Source organism: Homalodisca vitripennis, unplaced genomic scaffold, assembly GCF_021130785.1.
Source record: "Homalodisca vitripennis isolate AUS2020 unplaced genomic scaffold, UT_GWSS_2.1 ScUCBcl_372;HRSCAF=2219, whole genome shotgun sequence".
Lineage (NCBI taxonomy): Eukaryota > Metazoa > Arthropoda > Insecta > Hemiptera > Cicadellidae > Homalodisca > Homalodisca vitripennis.
In genome coordinates this window covers 109,222-132,843 of record NW_025776487.1, presented here as the reverse complement: position 1 = coordinate 132,843, position 23,622 = coordinate 109,222, and positions in this window count along the sequence as shown.

Here is a 23,622-nt window from a genome sequence, read left to right as displayed (position 1 = left end):
GGTTTTACGTAAAAATAATTTTATTCTTTTATTAATAACTGTAAGAACATGTGTTTAGTTATAATAGTAACAACTCCCTAAGGTTAAGATATAATGTATTGTTCATAATTTATTGTATTATATCTACGTTCAGCTACCACTTTAAATATACGTAATTCAGCATGTACCAAATTACGTATACCTTCTCTATACTAAACATGTATATATGTACATAGAACAATTTGAATTTGTCATTGATCGTATTGCTTTATCAACTTATGACAAAGATTGTATTGGAATAGCGCTGTACTTCACAATTTGTTGTTTGTTAAAAAAGGATTCCTATATTTTAAAAATGTTTTAACAAATAAAATAGCTTTTATATCATCTGCGATTTTGCTTTTCAACCCTGTGTATAATTTATATGAGGGTAGAGCTTTTCATTAGGAAATTAAATTTTTCAAATTCTTACATAGTGTTTAAAAGGTAAAAATTTATTTTAAATAAAGAATATTGTCATTTTACGTTTTATTATTCAATCTATAGAACTGTTACTTATTTTTGGAACCAATCATTTAACCTCATATATAACAATGTTTATTTTAAAATAAGTTTCTGTTGTAGGACATTAAGTTTTAATTATTTAGTTTACTCATTTGTTTTAATTTTAGTTTACTCTCAAAGATCTTGACCAAAGTTTTTTAATAAAAGTTTATTTATAGATTTTCAGTTATTGACAATTATTTTTTTAGGGTTTATTAAGAAATTAAATTATGAAATCCATTTCATAGATATACTGATTGCTATAAATAAACATTCTATACTATTAAATACTTATTAATAAAGGATATTGACAAGACAACATATACTTTGTACAACCCGGTCTGTTACGAGAAGAAATTAAGTTTATAATTCACTTCTAATACTAAATTTGACGATTGTATGTTTTCCAAAGATGCTTTTTAACATATGTTTAAAATAATAATTGTTTTCATTATTTAAGTAAATGTTTGAAATGTGTAGTGAATTACTTTTTTGGTTGAACATAATTTGTATACAATTAATATCGAGTTGGATTATATTGCATGTCACACTCCATGGAATTTGGCTGAACGTGAGCATCATTTATAAGTTTACTTTATGGGAATTAACAAAAGCAACCAAAATATAAAAAAATAGCAGGATAAATAATTTCATAAACAATCTTCAATCAAGTTATGTTTAATTAAAACATGTAGCCTAACTCACAGACGTAGGACAAGCCGTTCTAGGCGTGGAACCGTTCCATTGAGTTGCCGACAGCCGTGGAGTACAGTACGAGTACTTTACCGGCGCGTGACATTGAGTGAATGGCAATAGGTGGTAGGAGAGGCAGGGTAGGTTTATGTGTTGCGTTGAAAAAACATTTCCTGTGACTCATCGGCGACAGCCTCCTTTCTCGAAATTATACTTACGCAATAAACTCATCTCATTCGCTAAAAATCAGTCTGTTTTGTGACGGTGCTGAGTGTGGTCGTTGCTGGAGTTTTGTTTTTACTGATAATGTCTGACTAGCTAAAGTCAATATTTAAAGGTAACTGATTATCGAAATCGAGTGTAATGTTTATAAATTGTTGACATACCAACAACTTGTTAATATTCCGTTGTCGTAGGCTCGTCAAAGATCTGCCCCAGTAACAGGTGTGTCAGAGCGAGGTTTGACTCAAAGAAAAGGTGAGCTTAAAATTAAAGGTTAGTAATCAATGCTAGGCAAATGTTAATGCACATAAAATCAACGACATAGAACAGTTACTTATTTAGATGACTCGATCAGTGTACAATATTACAAACACATTATAAAACGTCAGATATTGACTGAAAACTATTGAGGGAGGCGCTATGGGTAAGAATAAACATCCGGGGCTGTGGGAATAGTTTGAAGTGAATATTTAAGGCCTCGATATTTATTAGGCAAAGGACTTCAAACAAAAGGAAATTCCTAATTGAAAAACCAGAAATCATAGAAAAAAGGATAACCTAATTCATAGTATTACAACATTATGGGGAGCATTTAAGGACGCCCAATAATTTATTTAGATGAGTCTTACATACTATCGTCTTACATATCTAACGAAAGTTGGTCTAATGGCTCAAATAGAGGGATCACGTTCTAAACTACAAGGGCGAGAGACATAATTAATTATGCGGGTGGAGAGGAAGTGTTCGTGCCTTATGCTTTACCTGTTCGAAGTAAACAAACAAAGTGGGGACTACCACGATAACGTGAATAATGAAATATTTATGAAGGAATAAAGAAAAAGGACTTGCTGAATTTAGAACCACATTCACTATGAATCTTTGACAACGAGCCCTACCACAAGAAACAAGTTGATAAGGCGCCTACTTCACATAGTATGAAGCAAAATGAAGGCGCAGGTTTCGAAAAACAGGATGTCATTCATCGACGATATGCTTATACATGAACTGTACAAACTACTTTCTTACTGTGTTACATTAAACTAATTACCGTGCGGGGAAATACTTCACTTCTTCAATTCTACTATACAACTAACATTCTTTTAATATGAAATAACCTTCCCTATATTACTTAAAATACAATAACTAACATGATACAATAAAATACATATACAATATTTATTAGATTGCAAACATTTTTCAGTTTTGCATATTTTATACAAACATGCGTAGACTATGGCTGTCATCTCAACATTATAATGCTGGCTTTAGCCTATAACCGTGGCGCTAGGAGAAGCTTCGGCCAGCCCATCTTTTAGCGGCTTAAAAGCGTTCCTTTTTTACCCCACCTAACGAATATAGATTGGCTACTAATGTTTTTGTTTTATTTATTCTATACAGTTTTAGAAATAAGTTCTAATTGAATAATGTATAGCAAGATTATACAGAAGATCCAGTTTATAGATATGCGAAGAAGGGCTGTACTATGTTCATAGCAGGGCTTTAGAAATTCTGCCCATCTGTGGCTAAATTGACTGTACCGGGGAGCAGTGTAGAAACATCGGTGACTATGACGTTGTTCCTACACCTCCTCCATTTGGAACCACCGGCTTTGAAGTAGTTGATAGTGACTAACAAGGTGAACATACCTGTGTTTTGTTTTCTAAGTAAGCTTAAAATAACAATTTACCTACTTATCTGTTACCATGAATTCCCCAAAAGGGTGAGATGACGTGGAACTAATTACCGCTACCTGACGGCTTGGTGGGTCGCCGTTGAAACTTCGGGAATGACTTATCTAGAGTTCGCAGAAACCTTTGCTTGGAACATAAGATTTCTTCAGGAATTAATACATAGAATTTCGCTTCGAACACTGATTGCATAATCTTGTATCATAATATAAGTACATGCTGCTGTGAACAGTTTTACTTATAACAATTTACAAAATTGAGCTATGAAATAAATTCCATCAATAGATTTGACTCAATATCGAATAAACAATTAATTATTCCTAATTAAATAATTGCTTGGTAAGAAATTAAACTCGTGTGTCTACTGTACTAATCAATAGATTTAATTATACTTGTAATTTGAAAATACATCAGAATTAAATTATAAATATTATTAGAGGTTATTTAAATTAAGATCAAACTTAGAAAATCTAAATTAAATTACTTTCATAAAATATAATACATATTTTAGGATATCCGTAGAGGTGTGATTAAAACACAATTGTTGACGATGAAAATAACTATTATCTGTTATAAATAGTCACTTAAAACTGATAAGTATAATTTAACTGAAACTTTTGATATATCTTATACTCCGGGACGTTATGTATGGAATAAAAATAGTATGTACTAAAACTCATAATACAGGATCGGCTTCCAATTATTTTCGAAAGCTAAAAATTTATCAGATGACCCTATCCTGAGGCGCGTCTTTTTTAAACCAGTTTACATCAGTAAACAACAAAGCTGCAATATTATCAAAGCCAGTCATAAACTTAAAGTAAATGGGAAGAATTTCAAGGATAATCGTTTGAGGAATCCACAGTAGAAATACAATTATTGTAACTTTGTTGATAATTTGTGGAATTAATATTTAAATTTTATGAAAATATTGATATGATGCTCATTAAAATAAATAAAACCTACCACACTAGTAAGCCTAAAACAAGACATCCCTTCGCGTAAAGTAGCTACCTGGAGATCTAGGTAGCCGGACAAAGCGGTAGCGGCTCTTCAGGACGTGATGTTTTCCTGTAGTTATCGCGCCGTGCCCTTCCTGGAATTAAACGGGCCTAATTAGCAAGTCAAGTGTGTGTGTTACTTAGGGTACTAAGTAAGACAGTAATCTGGAGGGATTTATTACTAAGCTGTCATGTACAAATTTCAGAGGATGTACACCTACTTAATATATTTTAAAACTCAAAATCCTGGTTCTAATAGGACCAAATAAATGTAATAATTTGAATCGAATACAGTTGAAGGAATGTTTGCAATACCTCAATAAATGCTGAAATAACCTTTTTCGTAATTATTTTGTAAAAGTTTTAGTTTTTTGGAGTTAACTAAAATGCAATAATATTGTTTGTCGAGAGATAAAAATGTAGCTTCACATATATAACAATTATTATTTTAAAACTTTGACTTAGGCTATATAATTCTCAATAATATCACAGAACAACATGACTTGTTTCAACGCATTATTGCGTTTTTTTATATTCCTTATTTCTCTCGTTCTAAATCTTTAACAACATTTTATGCTTCGGAATCACTGCAACAAAATTACATAAGGTTCTACTTGGCAACATTTCATAATATTTTACCAGATTCTATCTTGTAAAACGGCAGTTACAATATTAAAAATGATACGAGATTTACAAAACATCGATCCTTGACTTATATACTTTTACAAATACAAAACTATTAATTGCACAGTGGGTCTTAACGATTTTCCCTCTATTGCATTAACAAATAGTTTGTGGTAGATATCAAGTTTGTGTTTAAGTGATTTTTATTATTTTTTGAATTATTTTTTGTGTAAATAAACTCAAAATATCTTCTAATATCCAATACCAACTGTAGTAAATATTAGACATCTTTCATTTTGTCCAAACACATGAACCATTACTAAAATATAAACAAATGAGATTGTTTAGTTGTAAAATACTTGCATTACTATCGTATTTAATTCATATTCAAATAACTTTTTATTTATGCCTTCCTGCTACGAGTTAGATATAGGCTAATTTCAAAAGTATGCAATTTCGAGCATTGTAATTTATTCGAGCTTAGTATTTTTTGCCATATTTGGTTTTGGATTGTTCCCCTGGTGGAGAACATGTATTAAAAATCATACTCTTAGATAACAATTTAGAATCACGTGTACCATTTGTGGTCTTTTTAAATAAATTTATTTTTAAAATTAGAACTCGCGTACCCCGTTTAAATATTTAAAAATTAATAAAAAGGAGATAAATTATTTTTTTTATATTTTTAATATTTGTTACAGTATTACGATAAGTCTTCCAAACTTTTACACTTTTTACAAGTAAAAAAATTGCCTTTTAATTAGGAGTAAAATAACCACCACATTTAAAAATGTTTTTAATCTAATAATTAAGTAACTTTCTATAATATTGTATAAAATACAGATTCCATACTATGTCAATGTCCAGTTGAACAGTTTTTTCCTTGACATCTCCTCTGTTGCTTCCTGGTAAACAAAAAATGGTCCTTCTTATAATACCTGACATCATCAAAAGGTGCAGCTACTTGTCTTTTAGAAACAGGACGACCCAACGATTGTCGCACCATGATTGTTTTGATGTAGCAAACAGTAATATCCCTTCGAAAATCTAGAAGAGTCAATGGTTCGTGCACAATCTTGTGTACGATCCAGGCATTTACAAAGCACATGTCAAGAACTCGTTTGAAAATCGGCCAGTACCACTTTTTAGCTTTAATGTTTACATTGTATTTAGACACTAACCAATCATGGAGATCCACACCACCCATTGAGTTACTGTAGTTTTTTATGACCTTTGGGATGGGCGCAGGACATTTCTTCTTTTTGTCTTTATTGTATCGTAGTACTTGGGACATAGTTTCGACATGATCAAAGTTTTTGGCTAATGTTACAACATTGTTATCGTGCCAACATGAAAGAATAATGTTCTTTCTACATTCTTCATTCCTCTTTTTTGCTTTTTCATATCTTTTGGAACAAGTGGACACTTTTGTAAGCGATTCGCTCTAATTGTGCCAGAAGCACGAAATCCAAGTTCATGTAGAACTCATGTAGTAGATCAAAGTTGGTAAAAAAGTTGTCAAAATATATTTCATAGCGTAATGGGTCTTCTACTACAGTCAATAGATTTTCAACTACTCTTGTACCCAATGGAAGAGGTTTATCGCCTAAAACAACTTCTTTACCACAATTCAAGTCAAACTTGTAACAAAAGCCACTTACTCCACATAGAGCCCAACACGTATAACCAAATCTTATCGGTTTAGATTTAATAAACTGTTTCATGTTGTGTTTCCCAAAATACTTCACAATCATTGCATCAACAGCTAACTTGTCATCGAATAAACCGTACTTCGAGAATGATTGGTTTACTGATTCCAACAGGGGCCTGATCTTGAATGCCTTATCAGAACTGGTTTCATCGTCAAGTTTTGTATTGTCATTGTAATTGTTAACAGATTTGAGCTATGTAAATTTATTCCTAGACATGGAATTAGCAACTAGAGAAACCCCCAAATCTTCCATTGTACTCCAGTAATGTGACACTTGAGGTAATACGTGGTAACCAAAAAGAAGAATGCCAAAAAAGACCTTTAGTTCCTCTAGGGTTAATGTGAAGCTTTGGTCGTTTTTTGATGTTGACGCATAATGTAAAGTTTGAGTTAAAATGTCATTTGCTATTTCAGGAGTAAAAAAGCTTTCAAATATTTCAATAGGAGTTTTTCTTTCAAAACTAGCTTGCAATTCAGTTTTACATTTTTCTGCATGGTTACTTTTTTCAGGAAAGTCATAATTAGGTACAGTTTTTGCCCATTTCCTTTTAAAAGGTCTATTCCCTCTACATGGCACTGATTCTTTTCTTTATTTGGACTTTGACGTGGAAGACTGTACTGTGGAAGTATTCGCCAGTGTTCTGTTTTGGTCATTACTGCCGTTCAAACATTCATCCTCTTCTATTCCCTTGTTGTTACTGTCAGCCTCAACATCATCATAAACTACCTGTAACTCTAAATTACCTGCAACTTCAATTACTTGGGCTTCTTCGGTGTTGTCATCATTTATGTTTTCCTCGTTAGTCACGTAGTCAACGTTACTTGGTGGTAGAACTACAACATTTGCATATTGCAGACCTTCATCATTATCATGTAACTTTTCTAGTATACTAAATATTTCATCTCAAGTCAAATATTGCGTAACTGATATTTTATTACCGAACAATAACAACCATAAACACACTACTTGTACAGTGAATCACAACAGAATGAAAGCCAAACTTACATTGAGAAGCAGACTGCAGAACAGCATCCACGGACAAGTAGCAGCTGCCTGAACCACACTCAGTGATGACTCACGCCAGCCACCGACATTACTATCTACCACTGTCCTATTTATAGTACACTAAAATATAAACGACTAATAAGTTGGTATATATTTAAATTTTTAGGTGAAAAAATTCTGAAAGTAACTAAGAATATCTTTTATAAGAACTAACCACGGGAATAAGTCAGTTTTACAAATATGTATATTTGTACGAAACTGTTTTGAAATCCTTGTCAAACGTTCAATTTTTATGGTTATCTGAGCAATTATTCAAATTACCCTGCTCTGAACCCTTTTTTACGTTTAATCTTTCCCTCAGTGAAGCATAGTATATGCAGTGTATACAATTGAAATGTAATAAATTTATCATAGTCAGAAAATAAACAAATCAATTACCATTTACGGGATAGGATATTTTGTTATTGAAAATTCGTTTGTTCCAAATAGTAAATAATTATTCATGATGATTACAGATGTTTTTTTCCGACCAAAAAATTTAACTACAAATTATAGAAAAGAAAGAGAATCTATATGGGTGGGGATTTCCAATATAAGACCTTGACCGGGGTAAAGGTGACCCTCATAATAATGTCGTTAGCCGACAATACATTTTATGGCAGGCGGCTATGACTTTTGTCTATTCACCTTCTGTGTCACCTGTCAAATGCATCAATGATCTCGACAATGGTCCAACATGAATCACTTCAAAAAGTCAACGACCTGTCTGCCCTTCCGTCAGGGAGAGCTCTTTGCGGTCCCTTCTCCTCTTTGTATTGGTAAAGGGCAAGAGGCAGAAAATTGCGCTTTTATTGTAGTTTCTTCCGGGATTCTGGTTATTTGTTTACGCTTCCTAGTCATTTTCACCACTGTTTATAACTTGAAGGAATCTACCCTAGGAGAGGAAAAACTACTCTCCGCACAGTCACTGGTATTAGAAACAATTGCTATAAATTAGGTTATATGATTTAATCTAATTTCATTCTAGAAGTTACTCTTGTTCAAACACATAATCAGTTTTAAAGTTTTAATTAACAAACTAACTAGTAGAACTGCAATAATGGGAGTTGCATTAAACATTTCGTACTGGCTTGCTTCGTTCTTACATTTAAAGCTAAGAATGTCAAACAACGACTTGTTATTTTTATGTCGATAAAAACGAAAAAGCGTTCCAGATTTGTTGCCTTTTAACCAAACTGCTATTTAGAACTTTGGGAGATAATTGTGATATTGAAACCGGCTCTTTGAGATAACAGTACTCTGCTTCTGACTAAAAATATAGACTAAGTTTTATTTGTGACTGCGTGTCCTCCTTTCAACTGCTCTCCTAGATCAATTATTGCTATTGTTAGTGTGTTATTTTGACTGTGTATAATTTTAAGTAATAAATTGGTAAACAATTTATCTAATTATCTTTAATAGTAGTAATGTTTGCAGTTTCAAAATTGATGCCACCAAAATGAGTAGCGATCACGATATAGAGGAAATTGATAAACATACCGTTTTATGTCCTTTATATCCTATGAGTTATTTTTTAAAACCAAATTGGAATTTGGATTTGGATGATCAATCATTATATTTTGAACTTTATCTAGTTATGGAGCAGAAGTAATTATATCAAATAAATTGAACTGTTATCAAATTATTCACTTACAATAAAACCTTACAGGCACCTTGTATAGTTCGAGGACTTTAGCTGCGAGCGTGACTTTGAGTGTATGGTGATTGGCGGGATGGGTGGTGGGGTAGCATTATGCGCTTCGTCCCGAAAAATTTCATTGTATTATTTAATTTCTTTAGAATATGCTTTAATTCAATACATTATGCTCATGGTAAAACCCTCCTTTCAGGAATCGTATTGGCCCAAATAACTCATCACACTCGCTAAAAATTCTGTTTTGTAACAAGTGCTGATTGTGGTTGAATGAAATAATAAGATAATACCAATAATAGGACTTATCCTTGTTTTTTTAGTTGTTATAATGTTGTTTAATGTGTTTTTGAAAATAACGTGTTAGTCAATACTTATATGCAAATCGAAATCGTGAGTTTAAAGTCGTTAAAGAGATTGTTGCGCCTCCATCTCAGCGTCTAGCACGTAAACGCAACCCGCCACACAGATAGCGTTTATTTGTTTATTAGTATTAGGACCCTACGAGCACAGCTAAACTCCTCCAACTGTATCAGATTCAGTGTTTTTGTAGCCTCAAGCTGTCTTTAGCAATATTAATCAAACAAATTATTTATTCAAAAATAAAATTTATCAAAATTTAATGTATTTGATATAACCATTATTTTATGTGCTAAAATCAACAAGTAAACGTAATAAAATGAATGAAACACTACTATTTTCCATTATTAAATCTCAAGAGATATTCAATTTATGCTACCAGAAAGTACCTAGTTATTCACTCCCCACTTTTCATACCTCTTTCATACCTGCCGTAAGATGACCCAATCTTGCTGATTAGTTACATTATTCTTTGCGTAACTCACTGAGCATGTGAATGATTATTCCTTACTACTAGCTAATTAGAACGTTTTAGGGTTTTCCAAAATAGTTTTGTGGTCCGTTCATCGTGTATTAACTCTTGATAGAAAGGCTAAGTAATTATGGTTTACAGTTTTTTTTCTTTTTATAGTGACGGAATACTCAGAGTAGGTAGCGTCAGGTTCATTTCTTATCATGGTCCTTGAGGACAAATTGTATGCACCATATTTCCGTCATGGTTCCTTAGAAGGAGAGAACAACTCTGCACGAGCCTCTCCAGTCAATGCATGCAGGAGTGGTACTCCCTTTTGTGTAGGTTTATCAGCTGCCTTAAACACTTAGAGAGCTACACTAACTGCAATACACATCATCCTCAGTAGGCCTATCGATCTAACCTAAGACTCCTATATTTCAATATTTTCGGTTGATGGTGTGCTGCTTCTGGATATCCATAGTATTGCCAGATAATGGGGTTTCCGTAGCCAGAGTAAGATCAACTGTAAGATATATACCAGCCAGTAATCCACTCTATTAGTAATTAGGTCTCTCTTACCGAGGAAGAATTGTACTAAATTATCAAAGGCCAGTCTGTCCGTTATTATATTGCCATATTCTGTTGAGATCTTCGATAGTATGTTTTATCGGTTTGTTAATTCATTTGGTGGACACTTTTTCAGCAACCAGGATCAGGTTGCGGACGACCACCCAATAGCCAATAATAAGCAGATTCTGCAATTATTATGGTTATTAATTCAACTACATTATCTATTGATCAACCATAATTTTTTAAACCATAAAACTCGATACTTTAAATAAATAAAATCCTTTACAAAACTGTTGGCTTTCCATACGTCTTATTATGTTCAGTTGACATAAATACCATACTTTTAATGTATCGTCATTATAACAACATTTAGAATTGTTAAAACATTATATTTATTGCAAATAGGGTCCTCCATTATCCTTATAGATACATTGAAGACTAGCCTTTCCATGTGTTTATATTTCATAGCAGTATCTTGAGGAGTACCATGATAACACTCACGTGACGTCTACACTCTCGTAAGCATGGATTGTAAATCAAAATTGTTTGCTTACAATGATGAATGTCAGTATGCTCGACAATATCCATATTTGTAGTTATAAGTTTACGGGCCTGGTGCAGTGGTGATAAAAGCGGGCGAAAGTGTAATGACTATTCCAGATATTGTGATATTTGAGAAGATGTCGATACCTATGTAAGGATTGTTGTTAATTCCACATGTGAAACGCAACGGGCCTATAGTTCATTATGCATCGGCATTTTCGGACAGTTAAAGGTACAAAATTAAGTGTTTGTAATCTATTTCGATTCATGAAATAAATGTTTAATCTGTTCTATAACATAAATGAGGTTATGCGTACAAAATTGTAAAGGAAAAGTTATTGTATACTACACACAACACTTACACATTTTACACTAAAAGATATATAAGAAATAATTCGTGTTAAACAAAATGTATATTTTATTAACTACATGTTTTTAGCTTTTTGCAAATAAAATAAACTAGTCCCAAAAATCGTTTTTTTAATTTTGCTCTATAGCATAACTCTAAAATAAAATGAAAAACAGCAGTTCTGTAAGATACTGGACTATAAAATAACAGAATAAAATGGATTTATTAATTTAGAGTTGTCAGCCTTGGTTTTACTTTGGTAACAAGTATTTTCTCTAAAGTAAGCACTAACAATATCCATAGTACTTGTCGGGTAGAGACACAGGTGTGCACTAAGGAGGTCTTTATTAATTCACAACGATTCCTGTGCTCCTATTGCGTAATAAATCCTATGTCCTGTAAACTTTCTGTAAATTTTCAATACGATGTTTATAGTGTTACACAGTTTAATACAACTATATTGTTTTTGAAGAAATGCATAAAATTTTATAAATGTGGTTGATGCTAAATACGCTACCATTCACTATACTTATACGGTTAGAAATTTCTCACGTACGTATTCATGCAAAAGAATATAGATAACGATCAGCATTCATTTCAATTAAATCAATATTAAAATAAACAATTCTCTTTGTTGCTGATGGATAAGTTATGTCGCAGTATGTCGGTGATATTAATAACGCCTTTGTTAACTAGTGCAGCCAATTATTTTGGGGAAATGTATAGTATTGTTTTAAAATTCATAGCACTGTTAGATATCTCACCTGAAGAATACACAAAAAATTAAATTTCTTTGTTGCTCCACTAAGAATTGCTGTTATTTAAAGTAGAATCATTGTGCAATTTTGTAATCTAGCCCAAATAAATACGGCTGAAGAAATAAATTTGATAGCTTAAAAGAGTGATATATTAAATTTATTTATGACTCAAAGAAATTTTATTATTAATAAAACATAATTTAAGATAATAATGTTTATTAATATTTTATCCTAATGAAATAGATAGCTTATAAGAATATAATATGTCACTTCATTCAGTCATCGTTTATGTAGGTAGTCTTACATACTGTAAAAGGTCGTATATTTCTTTTGGACAGTTTTTTAAGGCTGAGTATAATAAATCCCTAAATTCTGTTTCACATTGCTACCACTCCTTGTGGAGTGAAGAAAACCTTTGTTTCTATTTTTCCTGTCTTTAGTAACTTAAAAGGGGATTATAACACAAAATTTTCTTTATAAATGAAACTAAACTAATACAGCCGAAATCCTTTTGCCCAATTTATTAATATCATTATAAATCATTACGTAAACCGTTGACATGATTTAGTACGAGTATAATTAATCTTATATAATTTAGCTTAAAATAACACTTAGTATATTCATAAATAAATAATGTATTGTGATAGCTGGGTGTACCTCAGTTCATAATTTTCTATATTAAATAGCTCTGTACTGTAGATTTACTAATGACAATAACTACGTACCTTCGTCAAGCAGTTGAAACTGTAGTCATAACACTATTATAGTTTAAAATTTTTACAAGTCTTCTTATCTAATTTATAGAATTATCTTTTGGAAATCCCAATTTTTTTAAGCTTCAGGTATGGGTAAACACTGTTCTTTGTGGGGCGGCTTCTTCCGTCTTAAATTGTCGAACCATTCTCTTTTGTCACCCTCTGGTTAATGGATGTCGCCAGTGACTTAATGACTATTAAATTATACCTAGAGAAACAAACAAGAACTTAACTGAACCTAACTGTTTATATATAACAAATCATGTGTGAGTTAAAAGTACGGATACACTCGGTTTAGTATTTGATTAATAAAGATGGAAGGATGGAACTTGGGACACCTTTATACAAAAAAGAAATAAAGTTTATATTCACTATTAAATTTTTGCCTATTTCTCAAAAATGGGATTTTTGGGGAGGAGGGCCTCAAAATTTGTATTTGCAAAGAGCCATTAGGTAACACCTTATTTTAAAGGTCTTGACCAAATAAGAAGAACAAAACAAACTAAAGCTTTCTATCTTAACCCAGTACAAAATGGCAGCTAATTGAAATTAACTAAAACCTCATCGAGGCAAAACATGAACATCCACATTCAGTAAGTAAATAACTTCAACAGACAACCATATTCCTTATATTATTATCGTGATGATGCAACGCTATAAACCCAGTGAGATCTTATGATGAAGTAAGGAATTTATTTAATGACACTTATCCCAATTGAAACCCTGTATCTAAATCAGGAGGTAAAAAAGTCCAATGTTTCCAGAAAACAGACAGCTTAAAAACTGCCCTAAGTTAGTACGACTAAAATTGGCTACAAACTACATAAGGACGGTTTTTATCGTAGAGTAGAATTATGATAATACAATAGGAATTAACAACATTGCTTTCGCAGATGAAGCAATTTTCATGTTAAACAGTAACGTTAAGATGGTGTAAAATTTTATAACCACGAATCCTAATCAGTATTCAGGACCAGCATATATAGTATCAACAGTATTTTCAAAATAATAACTGATTTCAAGATACATATAGACAATTATATATAAGATTTATACTTATATTTTTAGAATAATGAATAAAGTGGAGGAACCTTAAGTTTAGACAGAATACCGTGTTTTTCTCAATCTTTAGTTAGCTTATTTCAATCCACAATAACATAAAAAAATTTATTTTTTTACTTAAATAAATGTATGAATACTGTCCAAGTAGTAACAATTTATTTCAGTATTTAATTGAAATGTTTGGCGCATGAGAGACAACGCCGGTATTCGGCCCCGTCAGGGATGTTATTTATAAACAAAATTGTAGCCTATAGTCAGGAAATTTTTATGAATCTTTATTTCTACATAGGCCAAATCGACTTCGTTCGATAATACTGTATGTCACTCCATGGAGTTTGGCTGAACGTTTGTGAACACTGTCTGGAAACAATGCACATAGGTTTTATTGGTAAACATCATGGCTACAAAAAAAGCAGAATAATTTAGTAAACACAATGAGTACACTCCTGTGGGCTTTCAACAGCAAGATATCTTCAGAAATATATCATGTGTTATAGTCGAATAGATATAACTTCCGAATCGGCGGGGCGGGGCGTTCTGAAGTTGGAGTGAGAGGGAGAACTGCCTGGTTGGCTACCTGACCAATAGGAGCGGGAGCGTCTGACGCGGTTGCCATAGCAACAGGCACTGTTGCCACATCGGCAAAGGCATATTGGCAAAAGTGGTAGGCTTATTTTACTGCACGCTGGTACATCTGGAGGGTTTGTTGCTAATTATTGCTTGTTATTTGCTTCAAAGCAAACCACAGACTACCATGAAGAAATGAACCATGACACTTTTTCAAAATGGTTCAGAGAATCACTTCTACCTAACCTTTCTGCTCCATCGGTTATTGTTATGGACAACGCCCCATACCACTCCAAGATTTTAGATAAGGCCCCAACGCAAGGTAATAAAAAAGCGGAAATTCAGGCATGGCTTCGCGAGCATAACATACAATTTGCAGAAGATTTTACAAAAGCCGAGTTATTAGAAATATGTGAAATGAATAAACCACCGGTCCCCAAGTATATTATAGATGAGATGGCTAAAGCCCAAGGACATAAAAATTGTCAGACTGCCACCTTACCATCGCCATTTCAATGCAATAGAAATGGTTTGGGCACAAGTTAAGGGACACGTTGCTCGGAACAATAAAACATTTAACATGACTGAAGTTAGGAGGTTAACCGAAGAAGGACTTTAACAAGTTACAACCGTAGAATGGACGGATATTCTAAAGCACACAAAAAAATCTATTTTAGAAGCTTGGGCACAAGAAGTTTATTGAAACAGCAGTAGAGGAAATGATAATTCACGTGAATGGAGATGACAGTGACAGTGAAACTAGTGACTTTAAAGATTTTGCTGACGAATATAGAGTGTAAACTGATCAAGGAACACAGGAAATATACGTCAATAGAATGTATGCTGACGGTGTTTGAAGTATTTTGACAGCCCCCGCAATAAATATATTCGTGCTGTGAATGCAATATTAGGTTTTCAGAGTACCCAAATTATTTGTCCTTCATAATATCCGAATTATTTAGTAGTTGTAGATTATTATATAGTATAATGGTAACATATTAATATCGCACATATTTGTGTTAAATTAGAGAAATTTCGTTTCTGATTACTAGTATAAACAATCAAAAGAGAACACACACTGACGCGTTGTTTGTTGGTAAGAAAGCTGGCGCGCACCGTCTCATGTTCTCTTCTCAGTGTTCGGTGAGAAAGTGACCGCTCACGGCAGTGCCCGCACCAACGTTGCAACACCGCGGCATCAGTCTCCCCACTGCTCGCTGCCCCTCCACACCCTTCCAATTCGGAAGTTATATCTATTCGACTATAAGTTTGAATTCGGCGTGAAAAGCATTTTCCCGTAGAAATGAATGAGTTCTATGATGGTGTATGTCCATCCATGGTATTTGGGTAAGCGCCATTGAAGTCTGTTGCTCAGTAAGCGAACACAATTTCACTTTTGTCTACTGGGTGGTAGTAAACATTTCTTTCCTATAGAGTTGGCTGGCTATCTGCCCGTAAGACATCTGAAGAATGAAATGAGCCATTATTTTTAAAACTTTTCGAAACCTAAGCGAAACATGCAATGCCATTAGTTGTATAGCATACTCCTTAGTAGGCTATGAAGTGTGCAGTAGATGACAAATTAAGCACTCAAACAGTAAGTTAAGAGTTACTAATGTGACTCGTATGGAAAAAGAAAGATTAAAATACTATAGATTTGTTTTCAGATTTAAATGTGAACTGTATAAATATGCATTGACCAAATAGAAAAGTTGAAGAACGTGATGTGTGTAGCACAGTTATGGCTTGATCAGTTAACGGTATGCGGTATGTAAAGTAACTACAGATGAATCACGACCTCGTTAACTAGATTATGTAATACTTGTGGAATATCGAGTCTTGCATTAGTATGCGATAAACACATATAGTTTAGACACCTTCTGTATAACCAAGAGAGGTCCTCAAATACATAAGATATTACGAAAGGAGATAAGCATGTTCTATATAAGTAGAGTAATGTAAGAATACGTAATTAATGTAATATAGGATATCATAGTAATGAATGCTAACATTTTTTGTAAAATTTTATGGTTTTATTAAAATTTTCGTCATAAATATTCATTTAGAAGTATTACCAAGCTATTGTCAATTTATAAGTATTTTAAAGTTCCCATTCTATTCCAGAGGTCATTAGTAAATAGCAGATAACTTTTGAAGAAACATATACGTACTAATGTATTTTTTGTATATGGAAATTCCATCAGTAACACACAAAAAATATATGTTTTTATGCTCATTAACGATATATAAATGAACGTAAAGAAACGATATTTTTTCTTTGTTAGCAAATAGTAAAGTAAAAATCTAGAAACATATACAAATAGCTTTTGTTCTATAGACACAAAAATTACACGCAAATTCGATTACTACTTTACTTGAGAAACTACTATAAATTGAAGAAATTGCTTTTTAATACAGCCCAACCGTAAAAGTTGTAACCGTTTAATATGTATTCACTTAAAGCGTTATTCTGTAACTAAAAAACAAAACATCATTATCTATGGTAGCATCATTGTGGTAGGTCAGCCATAGTATACACCAGTGGTTCCCAACCTTTTGTGTTTGGCGACCCACTTCCAAATGTTTTTTCACATTCGCGACCCATCCCTCACCCGTGATTTTATATATACATATGTATATTATGTATATATAACATTAATATAACATATACATGATTTATATTTATATACGTGTATAGAAAAAAAGTAAAATGTAAATAAATATGTACACAGCTTAGAATTGAAAACATAGAAAGAGTTTATTGGTTATTCAAGATTACAAATAATTTTTCTATAATACTAGTGTGACTTCTGGCATTGTTTTGACTGAACAAGTAATTCAATGTTAGGATTAAAATTAGATATTTTGAGGCGTAAATCACTTTCAACGTCCACCAGTCTGTTTCTATACTTATTCTTGATGTGAACCAAGGTTGAAAAGGCACGCTCACAAAGATATGTTGTCGAAAAAACCATTAGGAATCTCATTGAAGATTTTGACATCCTGGGAGTGGGATACTCGGAGAAAAAGGCAAAATTGGGAACACTGGAATTAAGAAGAGCAAGAAGGAAGCTAAGAATTGAAAAAGAACAAAAATACAAGGAAAGAGAAGGTGTTTTGCTGCTGGTTAGATATGCTAAATTAAAATTTTAAACAATTTTAATGTAAATATTAGTGTTAAAAAAACTTTGACAGCGATTTTCCGAAACCTGTGTTTTACATTACCGTCTAACTCAAAAACTATTTGTGCTACAGCTACAAAGTTTTTACGAGTTACTCAGGACACATATAGCTGCAATGTGAACTACAATCATAAGGGTGAGTAACAACATTTCATTGTGTACTGAGCTTCAACCCTCTTATAAATACGTGGCGTTGGCCGCGGACGCGGACGCGTGTCTGGTAGTTTGACGGGATTCGAGACCGTCGCGGCATACGCGGACGTTCATACTATGGATGGACGGACGCGACGCCACGGCAGTGTTTCATGGCCTTACGAGTGACAGTCACGCCGCGACCCACCTTAAATCCGCCCGCGACCCACTAGTGGGTCGCGACCCACTGTTTGGGAAACGCTGGTATACACTTTTAAAGTATGGATGTTGAGTTAAGCTTTAGATAACCTTCTGGAATCTGACGCGGCGCTGTCACATTCATGACTCCTAAAATCAGGAGTCATGTTCGTCTGAAGAGGGTTCAAAAAACATTTAAGCTTAAAATAAACACTTTACATCATTTTATAAGATATAGTTCTAAATAGTTGAAGAGGTATTCTCTCTATCTCATCAGACGTACAATTGCTGCTCTTTCGGAAAGGCTCTCTCGGCACGAAATTGCTGCTTCGTGGTTTCTAAATACTGGTAATACAAATATGTCTATTATAACTTCAACTTCTTGGAAAGTTGTAAAAGTTAAGAGATCCCATTCCCGAGAATAATTTTACTATTCCAGTATTTATCAGTTGACAGTTTAAGACAGATTTACACCTCTCGCAGTCCAAGTCTTAAGGTACGCCCAGCGCCTGTCAGGTAACAACCACAAACAGTTCATTTTCTTTTAGAGAACTCGGTATTTTGAGAAAAGTGGATGGAGCCCTAGGATCAAATCCATAATGGGTACAATTGATACGAAGATCTTGTGGTAGTACTGATAAAAAAAGGCGAAATCTGTCAGAAGCCGGAACCTGTTAGAGCAGACCAGGGCCTGTTAGCTGCCAAAGATCCTGTATGATCTGTCAGATGCCTGGGGTGATAAATTCGAGTTTTGACACATGAAAGGAGTTGATAGAGGATAATAGCCGTTCCCTGTTAGAGGCCGAGAGCTTCAAAAGACTAGGAATTGTCAGTGTTGAGTACTTAACAGAGGACGGGGGATTTACAGAGAACTGGAACTTGCCACAAGCCGTTGTTGATTCGCTTACGTGCCAGATTAGCCAAAGGCTATAAACATACTACTTAAGATAACCATCTTTAGGATATTCATAAGCTGTATAATCCACAAGGTGATTTTCCTCAAGGAGCCCTACTTCCTAAGTGAGAGACTACCAGTATTCATCACTATACCGGGAGAAAGCACAGTGAAGCTCCTGACATTATCGGGAGCTTCACTTTCCCAGAGTAATAAGTGAGATAGGATGCTGAAGTTTCTCGTAATTTGGTCCGATGGTGTACAATTTCCTCCTTGTATGTCACAAAGAGGACACATACTCTCAAGTAAAAAAAATAATAAGAAATCCAATCACCAAAGATTTTAAATATATATTAGGATTTTACGGATGTGTTCATATATTTATTGGTATTTATATATTTATTTTTTTACAGTTTTATAAAATAAATTTTAGATGAATATCTCGTTTTATAATATATTTAAATGTAGAATTTGTAATACTTATACATGACATGAGTTGCTCTGAAAACCAGTGTATCTAAGGAACTCTTGACTTAATAAAGGAATGTTTATTTATTTCTTAATAGATATTGCTGTTATTATTTTCTAGTTGATATTTTAGTATAATTGAAGTTTTAAAACTGTCATGCTGAAACACTTACAAAGAGCATGTTTTGGAAATGTCTTAATAATAAAACGATCTAAAATGTTAATTGATCTGCAATATCTAAAGCGGTGTCCTATAAAACAATGTAAAATTTACCACCTATTATGCAAATTGATCACTGCATAATAGCGGGAAAATAATTTAATTGATACTAATAATATTTGAAGTCCCCAGTAAAACTTTTACCATCCTATAATTCAACCCATTGTGGAATTACCAATGTCAGTACAGTTTAGATAAATAAAAAGAAAAATACCTATTTTGAGGAGGGCAGTTGGATGCCACACCCCTCTAACCAAGTCAACCTACAGATAATGTACGATATAGTATAAACTATACTAATAACATTCAGTTTATAAAAAATTTATATACAATATTTTTGGGATAGAATTATAACTTAAATGAATAAATTGCAACAGATGAACAATCCTGTTACTGATACATTACAATAATATAAAACTTACTGGAACCACCGACCACCCTCCCCACACGACTCACGTAAGTTCTTGCCTATCGGCCTGAAGTGCTCTCGGTATCTCTGATATTGTCCGGAAGCGAATTCCACAGACGATATTCTTCAACAGTGAGCGACATATTCGATATAAAGCCTTTGTATATTTGGGAAGGGGTAAAGTATTAAATTTAACTTAACAAACTCGTTTTCAGAGACAAATTGCTCTAAAAAATATGTTAACTACGAGTTCACCAAGACAATAAAAATTATTGAAATAAACTGAATTATATTGGATAATACATTCACTTAGGCTTGAGACACGAATACTGCTTAAATTTACTGTTAGTTCTAAAAAACAATTATTGCTAAGCAAAAGAGCAGTAAGTACTTACTGCCAAGTGAATCTTATGGTATTAGGTTAAATTACTAAGCAAAAAGGCAGTAACTGCTTTTTTCTGGAAAAAAAGCATTTTTTAAAAATTTTATTGTTTTAAATGAATTCTGGGTACCTATTTACCATAATAACACATAGATTTAAAAAAATACATTTAAAATATTTTACGGACACAGTAAAGACTTTAAATCCTGTTTTCTCAAAAGTTGGATTTTGTAGATACTGCTTTTTTCCTTAGCAGGGCAGTACTGCCCAGCTAAGGAAAAAGGCAGTAACTGCAAAATTTTCAATTTTGAGTTATATATTGATTTCCATGTTTTTGGGGTCGAGGAATATAATGGTGCCATCAAAAAAATTCTATCTCAAGCGGTTTTTGAGATATTGAATGTTCAACTAGCAGTAACTACACAGTTTTAGCAGGAAAACTAAGTAAAAAGGCAGTAACTGCTCAATACTAAGCAAAAGAGCAGTAAGTGCCATGCAGATACTGCTCTCTTGCTTAGTACAGAGTAGATACTGCCATTTTGCTTAGCATCTGGTACTGATCACTTACACTTACTGCTTTTGAAATAGTCAGCTGAGCAGATTGGCTGTTGTTTTTATAGTGAAAAGTAAGGTTAGAATGTTTTCCACCTCTTTCAGGTGATATAAAAATAACTATCATGTTGTTTAAATGTGAAACATGTGGAAAAGGTTTTTTCACAAAGAACTGAGTTTATTGTGCATAATACAAGTTGTGAAATAACAGAAGAACAGTTTCCTGAAAGCTTGAATCCAAATCTACTAGCCCTACACATTTGCCAATTGAACCAAATGTAAGTACACTAATCTCTCATTATTAAAATAACACTGAAAACTTTGTTCAAACTGAATTAACAATTTTCATCTACATAAATTAACATTTTTGTTGTGTTTAAGTCTAACACGACTCTTAATAATGTATATGTTAAAATACAGTACGATAATTGCACATCAAAATACATTTTTAGTGTTGTTATTTATTCCTGTTTGTTTTAGGAACGTTCAGTTGGGAAATCAATCCTTGATGGACTGAATATCTTGAATGATGCTTACTTCTTTGTTGGTAACATCAACAATGAAGCCGTGGAAGATATTGTATCAACACCATGCCAGACGGAAATAGGCACATTGAATGTAAATTAAGGAAATATTGTTGCCAGAGGAAATCCAAGTGATAAAGTCCAAAGCAGCAGCTTTAATGTAAGACAGCAGGTAAAATTTCAACTTAAAATGGTATAATTGATAACTTTTTCACCTTCTATGTATGGTTATTTTGCCAGCTTTAAGATCTATAAAATACTATTATTAGGCCTATCAAGAAATTCTTATTTCCAGACTAAGATAGCTGAGTATAATAAAACCAGAGTTGGACTTAATATTAGTTTGCTAACAATTACCTCAGAAGAAATATTTTTTGAACCTTTTAGGTTAGGCTACCGTAAATTATACTAATCATGTTTTATGACAATTACTCAGTTTACAGATAATGCACACGTGACAACAACATTTCTTATCGTGCTAAACCTGTTTTCAGTATTAACTAACATTAGGAGCAGCCTGAATTTTCAGGCTATATTCTTTAAGAATTATTTTTCTACATAAATTAATTTTATGCTTCTAAATAGCTTAAACAACAACACCGTTATGGCATTGTGCTATAAATATTTTAGAAAATGAGATAGGCTTCATTTTCATTTTACTACACAATTTTGTGTAAAATTATTTTCTAAAATTTTGTTCTACTAGGATTTTGAGCCAAATGTATATACTGCCAATGAAAATGTTGATGAACTGCCACTCAATGAGGCCTCTTCAGTCAACATCAACCAATGTACATGGACACCAAATGATTTTCAAGACATCCAGATTGAATACATGGCAAATGATACAAATGTTTGCTTCGATGAATGTGAATTTCAAGAAATTGAATACACCGATCTGGTGGAAACCACCTTTAATGCAAAACAGCAGGTGAGTTATTACTCTGTAAGTGACACAATTACATTATCCTCCAGTGGTAGACCATTGTTGGGTGTTTTGCACATTCACTTAAAAATATAAAAATTGCATGTGTACCATAAACTTTCATGTATTAATAGTCTTGTTCAGGAGGATTTGTAGATAATTATGTTGCATACAAATTTTAATATTACATAAAACATTAAGTTTTACTAGTCTACCTGTTTTTATATCAAACTTTGTAAAAATTATATACTACACCAAAAATAATCGTAATTCTCAACGTTCAGCAATAAATTGCTTCTTGTTAAAAATTATTGTGATTTTGTATTTTTATAGGATCTGGGACCAAAGTCAAGTTCAAATAATGAGGAATTGGTGCGTAAATCTTTCTCAGATGAAGCTTATACAGATGAAAGCAGCATATTAACAACCAAAGACCCTGTAAAAAACCAAAGATCTACAAGACTTGTGAGTAAAGTAACCGGTAAATAACGATTGTTTAATGATATTTCAAATACTACAAGTACACCTGCCATTGAAAGCACTAGTTTCTGTTAGTTCAGAACCAAATAAAAAAATTATGGTTGCCTGTAAAGTCGGTTTTACCGGCGAAGATTTTACGTGACAACGTCTTTTTCTCGGTAGAATATTTATTGATATGAATATTATTAAATTGCACAATAGGAACAAGGAATTGAATGAAAATAAGAATTGCACAAATTTTTAACTATAGAAATATATTTTGTTTACTAAAACATTGTACATAATTTGAAATTAATTAAAATTTGTTATTGTAAATGGTAAAGTTGAATAAAACATTTACTAAAATTGGAATTTGAAATTCTTGCTAACCACAGTTAAATTCTAACTCCGCGCGTGGTGATTGGTCGGTTTAGTTCGTTTGTTTGGTCGCACTGTTATGACAGGTTAGAGGTTATAATTTGTTATTTTAAATGTTTGACTAGCAATACGCGCTGTTTCTTCTCAATCGACTGAATTACGATTGATTGCAGAGTGATTTAAACTAATAATTTACTTTCACTAACTACTTAAACTAACACTATCAACATTTGTCAATAGTATGACATAACCTATAAACTCAGTTTCTCAACTTTTATGTCAATCTAACAATTAATCAATCAATCATAGTTTACGATAATGAA